The following is a 15,079-nucleotide window of genomic DNA, read 5'->3' on the forward strand; positions in this document are numbered from 1 at the left end:
TTTGTAAATGAAAGTGCTTTGAAACTTATTTGTGCAGGTTGAAGTATACTGTGAACTGTGTTTGCATTTACAACCAACACACCCAAGAATGTGCTGGGGGCACTCTGCTGACCTCCCCAGCAGACTTACAGAGATTCTCATACTCAACTCCAGCTAACATGCCTTGATTGCTGGACGACTGATTCAATCCTTGAGCTTCAATCGTCAGCATTGATTCCAGGCAGTGAACACTAGGCATTGAACTCTAGACTCATCAATAATGGGACTCCAAATACAGGTGTCCCTCGCTTTCAAACGTTTGCTTTACGAAACCTCACTGTTACAAAAGACCTACATTAGTACCCCGTTTTCGCTTTCAGAAGATCAGAGACGATGCAATCGGAAATCGACATCGATCTGGGCTGACAATTACGTGTTGGGCAGCACCTAATTATTTAGCTTGTTTATTTCGGCTTTTTTCTTAAAGATGTGCTGTGTGCCTCTCAGCTACCACTGGACCCCTGCGTGCTTCGCAGCAATGTATCGCTCGGCGGCCTGGAGGGTGGGGGCCACTGCACCACCCAACCTGCGACGACTCAGCCTAACACACCATCATCAGTGTGCTTGGCGCTGTCCCAATTCCGGTAAGTGATACTACACTGTACATACATTATTTCTACTTTATATCGGCTGTGTATTTTTACGAGTTATTTGGTATGATTTGGCAGCTTCATAGCTTGAAGGTTACTGGAGAGAGTGTTCTTGCCAACAGCGCTTGCATGAGATTTTCTGCCGACGACACTTGCGTGAGATTTTCGCTACGGAGAACAGTGCTGGCAATGATTGTGGAAAAGTATTTCTACTTTATATAGGCTGTGTATCATATCATTCTTGCTTTTACTATATGTTACTGTTATTTTAGGTTTTATGTGTTATTTGGCATGATTTGGTAGGTTATTTTTGGGTCTGCGAGCGCTCACAAAATTTTCCCATATAAATAAATGGTAATTGCTTCTTCGCTTTACGACATTTTGGCTTACGAACCGTTTCATAGGAACACTCTACCTTTGGATGGTGGGGGAAACCTGTACCAGTCCTCAAACGCCAGTCTTCTCCTTTCACGAACAGAAGGGGTGAATGGATCACATTCGTCCTGCCAGCATGGAACTCCAGCTTCAAAAACTGCCAACAACTCGCAGCCCTGGGCGGTTATCATTCACTCTCTGCCAGTCCGACGTCTGACATCCAACCATTGATATTCGACATCCGGGGTGCTGGTCTTCAAAAGTGTAGTGGAGACTTAGACTCCAGACTGATCTCTAATTGCTCAACGTCCCTGCTCCTAAAGCCTAACTTGACCCTGAACACCCTTCCCTGTCCCCAAAAACATTCTTACAAACCTAAAAAATAAAAAAATTAAACAGTTAAAATAAACAACTAAATCTTATCTGCGACTCAATAGAGGTCGCAGGTCAGTGCCATCTTGGACCACATTATCATCCATATAGTTGATATAAATGTCAATCATCTATGGCATCTATGAATCTATCTCTGTGGCACACCACTAGACACAGACTTCCAGTCAGAGAGGCAACAATCTATCACCATTTTCTGGCTTCACTTGCAAAGCCAATGTCATATCCAATGAAGTACCTCATCCTGAGTACCAAGTGACTGAAATTTCTTGACGAGCCTCCCATGCAGGAACTTGTCGAAGACCTTGCTTAAAGTCCATATAGGCAACATCCGATGCATTTCCTTCATCAACTTTCCTGATGACCTCCTTGAAAAACTCTTTCATATTAATGAGGCACAACCTACCACCACAAAGCCACATTGACTGTCCTTAATCAGGCTCTGTCTACCCAAATACTTTATATCCAGACCCGTAGAATACCTTCCAATAATTTACTCACTAATGATGTCAGGTTCACCAGCCTATAATTCCACATCTTATTCTTAGAGCCTTTCTTAAACTACAAAACAATATTAGTTATCTTCCAATCCTCTGGCACCTCACCCGTGGCGAAGGACAAGGTCCTCTGTAATTCCTGCCCAAGATTATAGTGGAAGGTGAAACAAGATGAGTGATCAAGCTGAGCAGCTGGTAGGGTTGTTAGTGGGATATGACATCTGATTATGCATTCACTGGCCTTGGGACTTGTGTAGATCCAGAATACCTAGAAGCAGGTGTGCACCCTTCAGCCATTGCACCAGCTCCATGGCCGGTCTGATTGCAACCCCACATTCTCAACCCTTTTCCTTATTGTTTATCCAGTATTTATGTATCTCTGCCTTAAACTTGGTAAGTCTCTGCTCCCTTCCTTGTGTGGAAGACAATTCCAGGAGTAGATAAAACTAACCTAGATTTAAGGGAATGGGGTAAAAGATTTAGAGGGGATTTGAGGGGACCCTTTTCACACAGAGTGAGATGAGTATCTGGAACGTACTGACTGAGGGAGTGGTGGGAGCAGAGTCATTGACAGCATTTAACAAGTGCCTGTGGACCAAGGATTGGAACTTGGGATTAATACAGATGTGATTACTACAGATGTGATTACTACTGGTTGGTGCAGATGTCTATGATTCGTGATCATCTGAAAGAAAAATGTTTGCCTCATTTCAATTTTAAATGGGTGACCCTGATTGTTACCCTCAGCTGCACCGACATCATATCCCTTGATTGCCTTAACATTAAAAAATCTATCATGCAGCACGAAAACAGGGCATTTGGTTCAAAGGTTCAAAGTAAATTTATTATCAAAGTACATATATGACATCATATACTACTGAGATTCACTTTCTTGCATACACCTAAGAGAGAACATTGCTCCTGAATCATATTAAATACAAAGAAATACAGTAGAACCAGTGGAAAAACTACACACAAAGATAGAAAACAACTAAGACAACAAATTGCGCAAATACAAAAAGAAAATAAACAAAACAATAAATAAATAAACATTGAGAACAAAACTTGTAGAGTCCTGGAAAGTGAGTGCACAGGTTCAGTGTTGATGAGTGAATTTACCCACTCTGGTTCAGGAGCAATGTTCTCTCTAAGGAGTAAGCATGTGTGTGCTACACATCGTTTCCAACTAGGAATATAAATTGCACTTAAAAAGTTGTCACCCTCTACCTCATTGGCATGTTAAGTATATTTCACGATTGTACAAAATCACATTTCCTTTTCTGTTTTCTGTTATGGATGGTATTGACAATGTGAAGTTTGCGAAGATTTGTCTGCAGATTTTAGAACTGGTATATTTATACTGTTTTTGTTGAAGGAATTGTTGATTCAAAGAAGCAAAGGGTGTGAAGCGTGAAAGAACTGCTAACTCATTTAAGGCAGAATGGCACAATGAAACAGTAGAAACAGCTACATCATAAACTCGAGGGCAGGAACGTGCAGCTGTGAGAAATATTTATGTACAGTACAGAAACTAGTGATGCCTACGCGTGTTGTCGCAATGCAAAAGTTGCTGCAGAAGTTCCAAATGGGAAGAAGTGGAGTGGTATTTGGAAACCTGACTTTTTAAGGTGTCATTTAGCAAGCACATCAGAATCAGAACCAGAATCATCTTTATCAGAATTAAAAGTGTGAGAATGTAGGAACATTATCGGGAAGGGGATGTGTGAAGGAGGTGATTAGCTCAGAAGTCTGGTAACAGTGTGGAAGAAGCTGTTTATATGTCTGGGCATTTGGGCTTTCAGGCTCTTGTATTTTCACCTCGAAGGTAAAGGAGAGAAACGGGAATGCCCAGAGTGGAAAGTATCCCTGACAATATTGTTAGCCTTCCTGATGCAACACACCATGTAGACGGGGTGGATGGGTTGAAGTGAAAAGCATATGAAGGAACGGGCTGTGTTTACAGATTGTATCAATTCAGAGTAGAGCAATTGCCATGCCAGCATGAGATATCACTTAACACATTGTACCAAATAACCTACCATATCAGCTGGTATCTCAGGCTGGTATGGCAACTGTTGGAATATTTATGGACATATTCAACTTCTCATTTCTGTATACTGAAGTTCCATCCTGCTTAAAAATGCATCTATTGTTCTTTTCTTCTTCGGCCCTTAGCTGCCAGTGGAGCATTGGCCACTGGTGACCTTCCGTCTCCTTCATACAAGGTCAATGGTATGGTTGGAATTCATGAAAGTTTCTGTAATCCATTGTGTCCATGGTACAGGGGATTGGGCTATACATCTTCACCAGTGACCTGTTGGCTGGCCTTGCCTGTTTCCACCGCTCTTGATGGGTACATAGGGTAGAACTTTCAGAGGTGCATCTACTGTACTAGTGTCCAAGAAGTGCATGGGGACCATCTGGAAGTGCTTACGGCAACTGTAATGAAGTGCTGTGGGAGGTTAACCCTAATCACAAACATAAGATATAGGAAAAAAATTAGGCCATTCAGCCCATTGAGTCTGCTCCGCCATTCTATCATGAGCTGATCCATTTTCCCATTTAGTCCCACTCCCCCGCCTTCTTACCATAACCTTTGATGCCCTGGCTACTCAGATACCTATCAATCTCTGCCTTAAATACACCCAATGACTTGGCCTCCACTGCTGCCCATGGCAACAAATTCCATAGATTCACCACCCTCTGGCTAAAAAAATTTCTCCACATCTCTGTTCTGAATGGGCGCCCTTCAATCCTTAAGTCATGCCCTCTCGTACTAGACTCCCCCACCATGGGAAACAATTTTGCCACATCCACTCTGTCCATGCCTGTCAATATTCGAAATGTTTCTATGAGGTCCCCCCTCATTCTTCTAAACTCCAAGGAATACAGTCCAAGAGCGGACAAATGTTCCTCATATGTTAAACCTCTCATTCCCAGAATCATTCTAGTGAATCTTCTCTGAACTCTCTCCAACGTTAGCACATCCTCTCTTAAATAAGGAGCCCAAAACTGCCCACAGTACTCCAAGTGAGGTCTTACCAGTGCCTTATAGAGCCTCAACATCACATCCCTGCTCCTATACTCTATTTCTCTAGAAGTGAATGCCAACATTGCATTCGCTTTCTTCACCACCAACTCAACCTGGAGGTTAACCTTAAGGGTATCCTGCACGAGGACTCCCAAATCCCGTTGCCTCTCAGAACTTTGAATTCTTTCCCCATTTAAATAATAGTCTGCCCGTTTATTTCTTCTGCCAAAGTGCATAAGCATACACTTTCCAACATTGTATTTCATTTGCCACTTCTTTGCCCATTCTCCCAATCTATCCACGTCTCTCTGCAGACTCTCTGTTTCCTCAGCACTACCGGCCCCTCCACCTATCTTTGTATCATCAGCAAGCTTAGCCACAAAGCCGTCTATTCCATAATCCAAATCGTTGTTGTACAACGTAAAAAGAAGTGGCCCCAACATGGACCCCTGTGGAACACCACTGGTAACTGGCAGCCAACCAGAATAGGATCCCTTTATTCCCACTCTCTGTTTCCTGCCAATCAGCCAACGCTGTATCCACGTATGTAACTTTCCCGTAATTCCATGGGCTCTTACCTTGTTAAGCAGCCTCATGTGTAGCACCTTGTCAAAGGCCTTCTGAAAATCCAAATATACAACATCCACTACATCTCCCTTGTCTAGCCTACTTGTAATTTTCTCAAAAAATTGTAATAGGATTGTCAGGCAGGATTTTCCTTTAAGGAATCCATGCTGAGTTCTGCCTATCTTGTCATATGCCTCCAGGTACTCTGTAACCTCATCCTTGACAATCGACTCCAACAACTTCCCAACCATCGATGTCAAGCTAACAGGTCTATAATTTCCTTTTTGCTTCCTTGCCCCCTTCTTAAATAGCTGAGTGACATTTGCAATCTTCCAGTACTCCGGAACCATGCCAGAATCTATCGACTTTTGAAAGATTATTGCTAATACCTCTGTAATCTCCATTGCTACTTCCTTCAGAACACGCGGGTGCATTCCATCTGGTCCGGGAGATTTATCTACCCTCAGACTATTCGGCTTCCTGAGTACTTTCTCTGTCGTAATTGTGACTGCGCACACTTCTTTTCCCTGCCACCCTTGAGTGTCCGATATACTGCTGATGACTTCCTCAGTGAAGACTGATGCAAAATACTCATTCAGTTCCTCCGCCATCTCCTTATCTCCCATTACAATTTCTCCAGCATCATTTTCTATCGGTCCTATATCTACTCTCACCTGTCTTTGACTCTTTATATACTTGAAAAAGCTTTGAGTATCCTCTTTGATATTATTTGCCAGCTTCCTTTCATGGTTAATCTTTTCCCTCTTAATGACCTTCTTAGTTTCCTTTTGTAAGCTTTTGAAGTCTTCCCAATCCTCTGTCTTCCCACTAATTTTTGCTTCCTTGTATGCCCTCTCCTTTGCTTTAACTTTGGCTTTGACTTCTCTTGTCAGCTACGGTTGCATCATTTTTCCATTCGAAAATTTCTTTTTTTTGGAATATATCTGTCTTGCACCTTCCTCACATCTTGCATAAACTCCAGCCACTGCTGCTCTGCCGTCCTTCCTGCTAGTGTCCCTTTCCAGTCAACTCTGGCCAGTTCCTGTCTCATGCCACTGTAATTTCCTTCACTCCACTGAAATAGCAACACATCGGATTTTGGCTTTTCTTTCTCAAACTTCACAGTGAACTCAATCATGTTATGATCACTGTCCCCCAAGGGTTCCTTTACCTCAATCTCTCTAATCGCCTCTGGTTCATTACACAATACCCAATCCAGTACAGCCGATCCCCTAGTGGGCTCAACAACAAGCTGTTCTAAAAAGCCATCTCGTAGACATTCTACAAATTCTCTCTCTTGAGATCCAGTGCCAACCTGATTTTCCCAATCCATTCGCATGTTAAGATCCCCCACAATTATCATAACACTGCCCTTCCGACAAGCTTTTTCTATTTCCTGCTGTAATTTGTAGTCCACATCACTGCAGCTGTTAGGAGGCCTGTATATAACTTTCATCAGGGTCCTTTTACCCCTGCGATTTTTTAGCTCAATCCATAAAGATTCTGCACCGTCCGATCCTATATCACCTCTTTCTAATGATTTAAAATCATTTCTTACCAATAAAGCCACGCCTCCCCCTCTGCCTACCTTCCTATCCTTCCGATACACCGTGTATCCTTGGACGTTCAGCTCCCAGAGACATGCATCCTTTAGCCAGGTCTCAGTGATGGCCACAATATTATACCTGCCAATCTGTAGCTGATCATCCACTTTATTCCTTATGCTGCGTGCATTTAAGTATAACACCTTAAGACCAGTATTTGGTACTTTTTGCTTTGATTGCACTGCAACTCATCCCAATGGCTGCAAATTTGCCCCATCACCTGCCTGTCCTTCCTGACCTCTGTACTGCTCACTATCTTAGATTTATTTCTGTTTTCCCCCTTCTCCGCTCTATCATTCCAGTCCCCATCTCCCTGCCAAATTAGTTTAAACCCTCCCTAACAGCTCTATTAAACCTTCCCACCAGGATACTGGTCCCCTTCGGGTTCAGGGTTGTCCTCCCAACCTTACTCTCCTGCCTTCCTTCCATAACCTTTGATGCCCTGACTAATCAAACCCCACTTTAAATATACTGTACTCAATGACTTCACTTCCACAATCATCCATGACAATGAATTCTGCAGATTCAGCACCTCTGGTTAAAGAAATTCCTCCTCATCTGTTCTAAGGGGACATCCTTGTTTTCTGAGGCTGTGCCCTCTAGACCCAGACTCACTCACTGCAGGAAACAACCTCTCTACACCCACTCTGCCTAGAAACATAGAAACATAGAAAATAGGTGCAGGAGTAGGCCATTCGGCCCTTCGAGCCTGCGCCGCCATTCAGTACGATCATGGCTGATCATCCAACTCAGAACCCTGTACCAGCCTTTCCTCCATACCCCCTGATCCCTTTAGGCACAAGGGCCATATCTAACTCCCTCTTAAATATAGCCAATGAACTGGTCTCAGCTGTTTCCTGTGGCAGAGAATTCCACAGATTCACCACTCTCTGTGTGAAGAAGTTTTTCCTAATCTCGGTCCTAAAGGGCTTCCCCTTTATCCTCAAACTGTGACCCCTCGTTCTAGACTTGCCCAACATCGGGATCAATCTTCTCGCATCTAGCCTGTCCAATCCCTTTAGGATTTTATACGTTTCAATAAGATACCCCTCAATCTTCTAAATTCCAACGAGTATAAGCCTAGTCGATCCAGTCTTTCATCATATGAAAGTCCTGCCATCCCAGGAATCAATCTGGTGAACCTTCTTTGTACTCCCTCTAGGCGTTTCAATATTCAACAGGTTTCAGTGCGATCCTCCCTCGTTGTTCTAAACTGCAGTGAGTAAAGGCCCAAAGCCATCAAATGCTCTGCATACTTTAACCCTTTCATTCTTGGAATTTGCTTTGGACCTTCTCCACTGCCAGCACACCTTTTCTTAGGTAAGAGGCCCAGAAATATTCACAATACTCCGAGTGCGGTCTGACCATTGCCTTACAAAGCTGTAGTATTGTTTTTATATTCTAGTCCTCTCAAAATGAATGCTAACATTGCATCTGCCTTCCTTACGAGTGCAGTGGAAGCCAGTTTTGAATTTTTCGGGTTTTTTTCCATCGGCATTCAGAGAGGCAGGACTGCGCAGGCGTGTGACATCGGGCAGTGAAGCGCGGAAGATTTAAAAGGACAGAAATCCTGCTTGAGGTTTAATTCGGAGAAGGAAGTCTGAGAATTGGAACGGAAGTGCGGAGGAAGCCATTTTTGAATTTTTTGGGTTTTTTTTCCATCGACATACAGAGAGGCGGGACTACACAGGCGTGTGACATCGGGCAGTGAAGCGCAGAAAATTTAAAAGGAACAGAGCCTTATACAGCGGGCAGCATAGTTTGCGAGCTGCGGAGTGAGCCGGGAGCAGAGTGAAGGCTTAAGGGCTTCGGCTCAACGGGCTTAGGCGGAAACGGGTGAGGCGAAGAAGGTTTGGTATTCATTTTTTGTTGTTATTTGAGGAGAGAGGGAAGTATGAGTGTGAGGGCAGCTTGTTGTTCTCGGTGCCGGATGTGGGAGGTCCTGGAGTCTCCAGGCCTCCTGGATGTCTACATCTGCGCCAGGTGCTCTGAGATGCAGCTCCTGGGACACCACGTTAGGGAACTGGAGCTGCAGCTCGATGACCTTTGTCTTGTCAGGGAGAGTGAGGAGTTGATAGAGAGGAGTTACAGGCAGGTGGTCACACCGGGGCCATGGGAGGCAGACAAGTGGGTCACGGCTAGGAGGGGGAAGAGAAAGAGTCAGGTAATAGATAGATAGATAGATATACTTTATTGATCCCGAGGGAAACTGTGTTTCATTACAGCCGCACCAACCAAGAATAGAGCATAAATATAGCAATACAAAAACCACAAACAATCAAACAACAAAATGCAAACTATGCCAAATGGAAAGAAGTCCAGGACCAGTCTATTGGCTCAGGGTGTCTGACCCTCTATGGGAGGAGCTGCAAGTTCGATGGCCACAGGCAGGAACGACCTCCCGTGCCGCCCAGTGTTGTATCTCGGTGGAATGTGGCCGAAGTCCAACAGTAAAAAGTTCAATATCCGGTCTACAAACACGTTTCTCGATCATAATATGACCCGGATTGCATCATCCGTTGTTAACCAGAACAGTAAGCACCCAACTCCTTTACGCTTACCGCTCTCAGTGCACTTCTGGTCAGCCCGAACGGTCTGGAAGCCGTCCATGGAAAAGATTTGATCAGGTATGTCCTCGTGCAGCCCCATTCCAGTGAAGCACATAACACTGCACTCCTGAAATGTTCTCTGACGCCTGGCTAGTGCCATGAACTCATCCATTTTATTACCCACCGAACTCCTCTTCTCCATAAGTCTCTGTTGTCTCGACCTCGTCCTCACTCCTCGACTTTGTGATCCCCCTCTGCATCCTCTATGTGTTTTCCTCCAGATTTCAGCAGGGGTGTCCGCCGCTCTGCTCAATAAACTGGCCGGCATTAGCACAAGCAGCCGGTCCCTGGAATAAAAAATGTGACCATGCTTCTGTCCCGTGTGTTGGGATGTAACTATTTCCAGCGCTAAAAACCCAAATAAACTCTCTCCACCAGCATGTTAGAGAAGGTGCAGCTTCAACGTGTTACCATGAAAAAAAAAGAATAATGTAAGTTAAAAAGTAAGAAGAAAAAAGTAAGAATCCGATCGGAATGGCTGTAACAGGCTGCATGCACGACAGGCACATGCGCACCCCAGTGAGAGTACCCTGGTGGCTGTGCCCCTTGACAACAGGTACTCCTGTTTGAGTACTGTTGGGGGGGTCACCTTACCTGGGGGGAGCAACAGAGGCCGAGCCTCCGGCACAGAGTCCGGCCCTGTAGCTCAGAAGGATAGGGAAAGGAAGAGGAGGGCAGTAGTAATAGGGGACTCGATAGTAAGGGGGTCAGATAGGCGATTCTGTGGACGCAGTCCAGAGACTCAGATGGTAGTTTGTCCCTGGTGCCAGGGTCTGGGATATTTCTGATCGCATCCAAGATATCCTGAAGTGGGAGCGAAAAGAGCCAGAGGTCGTGGTACATATAGGTACCAATGACATAGGTAGGAAAAGTGGAGAGGTCCTGAAAGGATAATATAAGGAGTTGAGAAAAAGGACCCAAAGAAAGTAATCTCGGGATTACTGCCTGTGCTACACGACAGTTAGAGTAGGAATGCAATGAGATGGAGGATAAATGCGTGGCTGAGGGATTGGAGCAGGGGGCAGGGATTCAAGTTTTTGGATCATTGGGACCACTTTTGGCGCAGGTGTGACCTGTACAAAAAGGACGGGTTGCACTTGAATCCTAGGGGGACCAATATCCTGGCGGGGAGATTTGTGAAGACTACTGAGGTGACTTTAAACAAGAATGGTTGGGGGGTGGGAATCAAATTAAAGAGACTAGGAGAGAGGAGGTTAGTTCACAAAGTATTAATGAATATAATATAGTTGAGATCACAGAGACATGGCTCCAGGGTGACCAAGGATGGGAGCTAAACATTCAGGGATATTCAATATTCAGGAGGGATAGGCATGAAAGAAAAGGTGGTGGGGTAGCATTGCTGGTTAGAGAGGAGATTAACGCAATAGAAAGGAAGGACATTAGCCAGGAGGATGTGGAATGAAATGGGCACAGCTGCATAACACTAACGGGCAGAAAACGCTGCTGGGAGTTGTGCACAGGCCACCTAACAGTAGTAGTGAGGTTGGGGATGGCATTAAACAGGAAATTAGAAATGCGTGCAATAAAGGAACAGCAGTTATAATGAGTGACTTCAATCTACATGTAGATTGGGTGAACCAAATTGGTAAGGGTGCTGAGGAAGAGGATTTCTTGGAATGTGTGCGGGATAGTTTTCTGAACCAACATGTCGAGGAACCAACTAGAGAGCAGGCCATCCTAGACTGGGTATTGAGCAATGAGGGAGGGTTAATTAGCAATCTTGTCGTGAGAGGCCCCTTGGGTAAGAGTGACCATAATATGGTGGAATTCTTCATTAAGATGAAGAGTGACATAGTTAATTCAGAAGCAAAGGTTCTGAACTTAAAGAAGGGTAACTTTGAAAGTATGAGACGTGAATTAGCTCAGATAGACTGGCAAATGATATTTAAAAGATTGAGGGTGGATATGCAATGGCAAGCATTTAAAGATCGCATGAATGAACCACAACAATTGTTCATCCCAGTTTGGCAAAAGAATAAACCAGGGAAGGTAGTGCACCCGTGGAAAAGGGAAATTAGGAATAGTATCAATTCCAAAGAAGAAACATACAAATTAGCCAGAAAAAGCGGCTCACCTGAGGACTGGGAGAAATTCAGAGTCCAGCAGAGGAGGACAAAGGGCTTAATTAGGAAAGGGAAAAAAATTATGAGAGAAAGCTGGCAGGGAACATAAAAACTGACTGTAAAAGCTTTTATAGATATGTGAAAAGAAAAAGACTGGTTAAGACAAATGTAGGTCCCTTACAGTCAGAAACAGGTGAATTGATCATCGGGAACAAGGACAAGGCAGACGAATTGAATAACTATTTGGTTCTGTCTTCACTAAGGAGGACATAAATAATCTTCCAGAAATAGTAGGGGACAGAGGGTCCAGTGAGATGGAGGAACTGAGGGAAATACATGTTAGTAAGGAAGTGGTGTCAGGTAAATTGAAGGGATTGAAGGCAGATAAATCCCCAGGGCCAGATGGTCTGCATCCTAGAGTGCTTAAGGAAGTAGTGCAAGAAATAAGGGATGCATTAGTGATAATTTTTCAAAACTCTTTAGATTCTGGACTAATTCCTGAGGATTGGAGGGTGGCTAATGTAACCCCGCTTTTTAAAAAAGGAGGGAGAGAGAAAGCGGGGAATTATAGACTGGTTAGCCTAACATCGGTGGTGGGGAAAATGCTAGAGTCAGTTATCAAAGATGTGATAACAGCACATTTGGAAAGCAGTGAAATCATTGGACAAAGTCAGCATGGATTTGTGAAAGGAAAATCATGTCTGACGAATCTCATAGAATTTTTTGAGGATGTAACTAGTAGAGTGGATAGGGGAGAACCAGTGGATGTGGTATATTTGGATTTTCAAAATGCTTTTGACAAGGTCCCACACAGGAGATTAGTGTGCAAACTTAAAGCACGCGGTATTGGGGTATGGTATTGATGTGGATAGAGAATTGGTTGGCAGACAGGAAGCAAAGAGTGGGAATGAATGGGACCTTTTCAGAATGGCAGGCAGTGACTAGTGGGGTACCGCAAGGCTCAGTGCTGGGTCCCCAGTTGTTTACAATATATATTAATGACTTAGATGAGGGAATTAAATGCAGCATCTCCAAGTTTGCGGATGACATGAAGCTGGGCGGCAGTGTTAGCTGTGAGGAGGATGCTAAGAGGATGCAGGGTGACTTGGATAGGTTACGTGAGTGGGCAAATTCATGGCAGATGCAGTTTAATGTGGATAAATGTGAGGCTATCCACTTTGGTGGCAAGAACAGGAAAACAGATTATTATCTGAATGGTGGCCGATTAGGAAAAGGGGAGGTGCAACGAGACCTGGGTGTCATTATACACCAGTCATTGAAAGTGGGTATGCAGGTACAGCAGGCGGTGAAAAAGACGAATGGTATGCTGGCATTCATAGCAAGAGGATTCGAGTACAGGAGCAGGGAGGTACTACTGCAGTTGTACAAGGCCTTGGTGAGACCACACCTGGAATATTGTGTGCAGTTTTGGTCCTCTAACCTGAGGAAAGACATTCTTGCCATAGAGGGAGTACAAAGAAGGTTCACCAGATTGATTCCTGGGATGGCAGGACTTTCATATGATGAAAGACTGGATCGACTAGGCTTATACTCGCTGGAATTTAGAAGATTGAGGGGGGATCTTATTGAAACATATAAAATCCTATAGGGATTGGACAGGCTAGGTGTAGGAAGATTGTTCCCGATGTTGGGGAAGTCCAGAACGAGGGGTCACAGTTTGAGGATAAAGGGGAAGCCTTTTAGGACCGAGATGAGGAAAAACTTCTTCACACAGAGAGTGGTGAAACTGTGGAATTCTCTGCCACAGGAAACAGTTGAGGCCAGTTCATTGGCTATATTTAAGAGGGAGTTAGATATGGCCCTTGTGGCTACGGGGGTCGGGGGTATGGTGGGAAGGCTGGTACAGGGTTCTGAGTTGAATGATCAGCCATGATCATACTGAATAGCGGTGCAGGCTCGAAGGGCTGAATGGCCTACTCCTGCACCTATTTTCTATGTTTCTATGTTACCACTGGCTTTAATAAGACACTCCAATATCTTCCCAGACACTGAAGTCAGACTAATGGATCTATAATTTCCTTTCTTCTGTCTCCCTTCCTTTGTAAAGATTGGAGTAACATTTACAATTTTCTAGTCCTCTGTAACCATACCAGAATCTGGTGATTCTTTCTTTCTTTTTTAATCTTTTTACTGATTTTCAGGTTCAAAAACATAATATCAATAGTAATTGAAGGCATTATTCAATTATGTGAAGAAAAACAGGATGACAGGAGTGAAGGTAGGACCGATTAAAGATAAAGGTGGGAAGATGTGCCTGGAGGATGTGGAAGTGAGCGAGGTCCTCAATGAATACTTCTCTTCGGTATTCACCAATGAGAGCGAACTTGATGATGGTGAGGACAATATAAGTGAGGTTGATGTTCTGGAGCATGTTGATATTAAGGGAGAGGAGGTGTTGGAGTTGTTAAAATACATTAGGACAGATAAGTCCCCGGGGCCTGACGGAATATTCCCCAGGCAGCTCCACGAGGCGAGAGAAGAGATTGCTGAGCCTCTGGCTAGGATCTTTATGTCCTCGTTGTCCATGGGAATGGTACCAGAGGATTGGAGGGAGGCGAATGTTGTTCCCTTGTTCAAAAAAGGTAGTAGGGATAGTCCAGGTAATTATAGACCAGTGAGCCTTACGTCTGTGGTGGGAAAGCTGTTGGAAAAGATTCTTAGAGATAGGATCTATAGGCATTTAGAGAATCATGGTCTGATCAGGGACAGTCAGCATGGCTTTGTGAAGGGCAGATTGTGTCTAACAAGCCTGATAGAGTTCTTTGAGGAGGTGACCAGGCATATAGATGAGGGTAGTGCAGTGGATGTGATCTATATGGATTTTAGTAAGGCATTTGACAAGGTTCCACACGGTAGGCTTATTCAGAAAGTTAGAAGGCATGGGATCCAGGGAAGTTTGGCCAGGTGGATTCAGAATTGGCTTGCCTGCAGAAGGCAGAGGGTGCTGGTGGAGGGAGTACATTCAAATTGGAGGATTGTGACTAGTGTTGTCCCACAAGGATCTGTTCTGGGACCTCTACTTTTATGATTTTTATTAATGACCTGTATGTTGGGGTAGAAGGGTGGGTTGGCAAGTTTGCAGACGACACAAAGGTTGGTGGTGTTGTAGATAGTGTAGAGGATTGTCAAAAATTGCAGAGAGACATTGATAGGATGCAGAAGTGGGCTGAGAAGTGGCAGATGGAGTTCAACCCGGAGAAGTGTGAGGTGGTACACTTTGGAAGGACAAACTCCAAGGCAGAGTACAAAGTAAATGGCAGGACACTTGGTAG

At 44.3% G+C, this 15,079-nt stretch overlaps 1 protein-coding gene across 1 annotated transcript in view; it reads left to right on the forward strand.

Annotated features, from left to right (window-relative positions):
* The first annotated feature begins 578 nt into the window (after nt 1–578).
* Nucleotides 579–15,079, forward strand: part of LOC134337688 (mucin-2-like) — a 221,663-nt gene continuing 207,162 nt past the window's right edge. Inside the window, exon 1 of the mRNA XM_063032880.1 lies at nt 579–623. The gene's annotated coding sequence lies outside the window, so the exon portion shown is untranslated. The remainder of the gene's footprint in view (nt 624–15,079) is intronic.

This window comes from Mobula hypostoma, chromosome 25, assembly GCF_963921235.1.
Source record: "Mobula hypostoma chromosome 25, sMobHyp1.1, whole genome shotgun sequence".
In the NCBI taxonomy this organism is placed as follows: Eukaryota; Metazoa; Chordata; class Chondrichthyes; order Myliobatiformes; family Myliobatidae; genus Mobula; species Mobula hypostoma.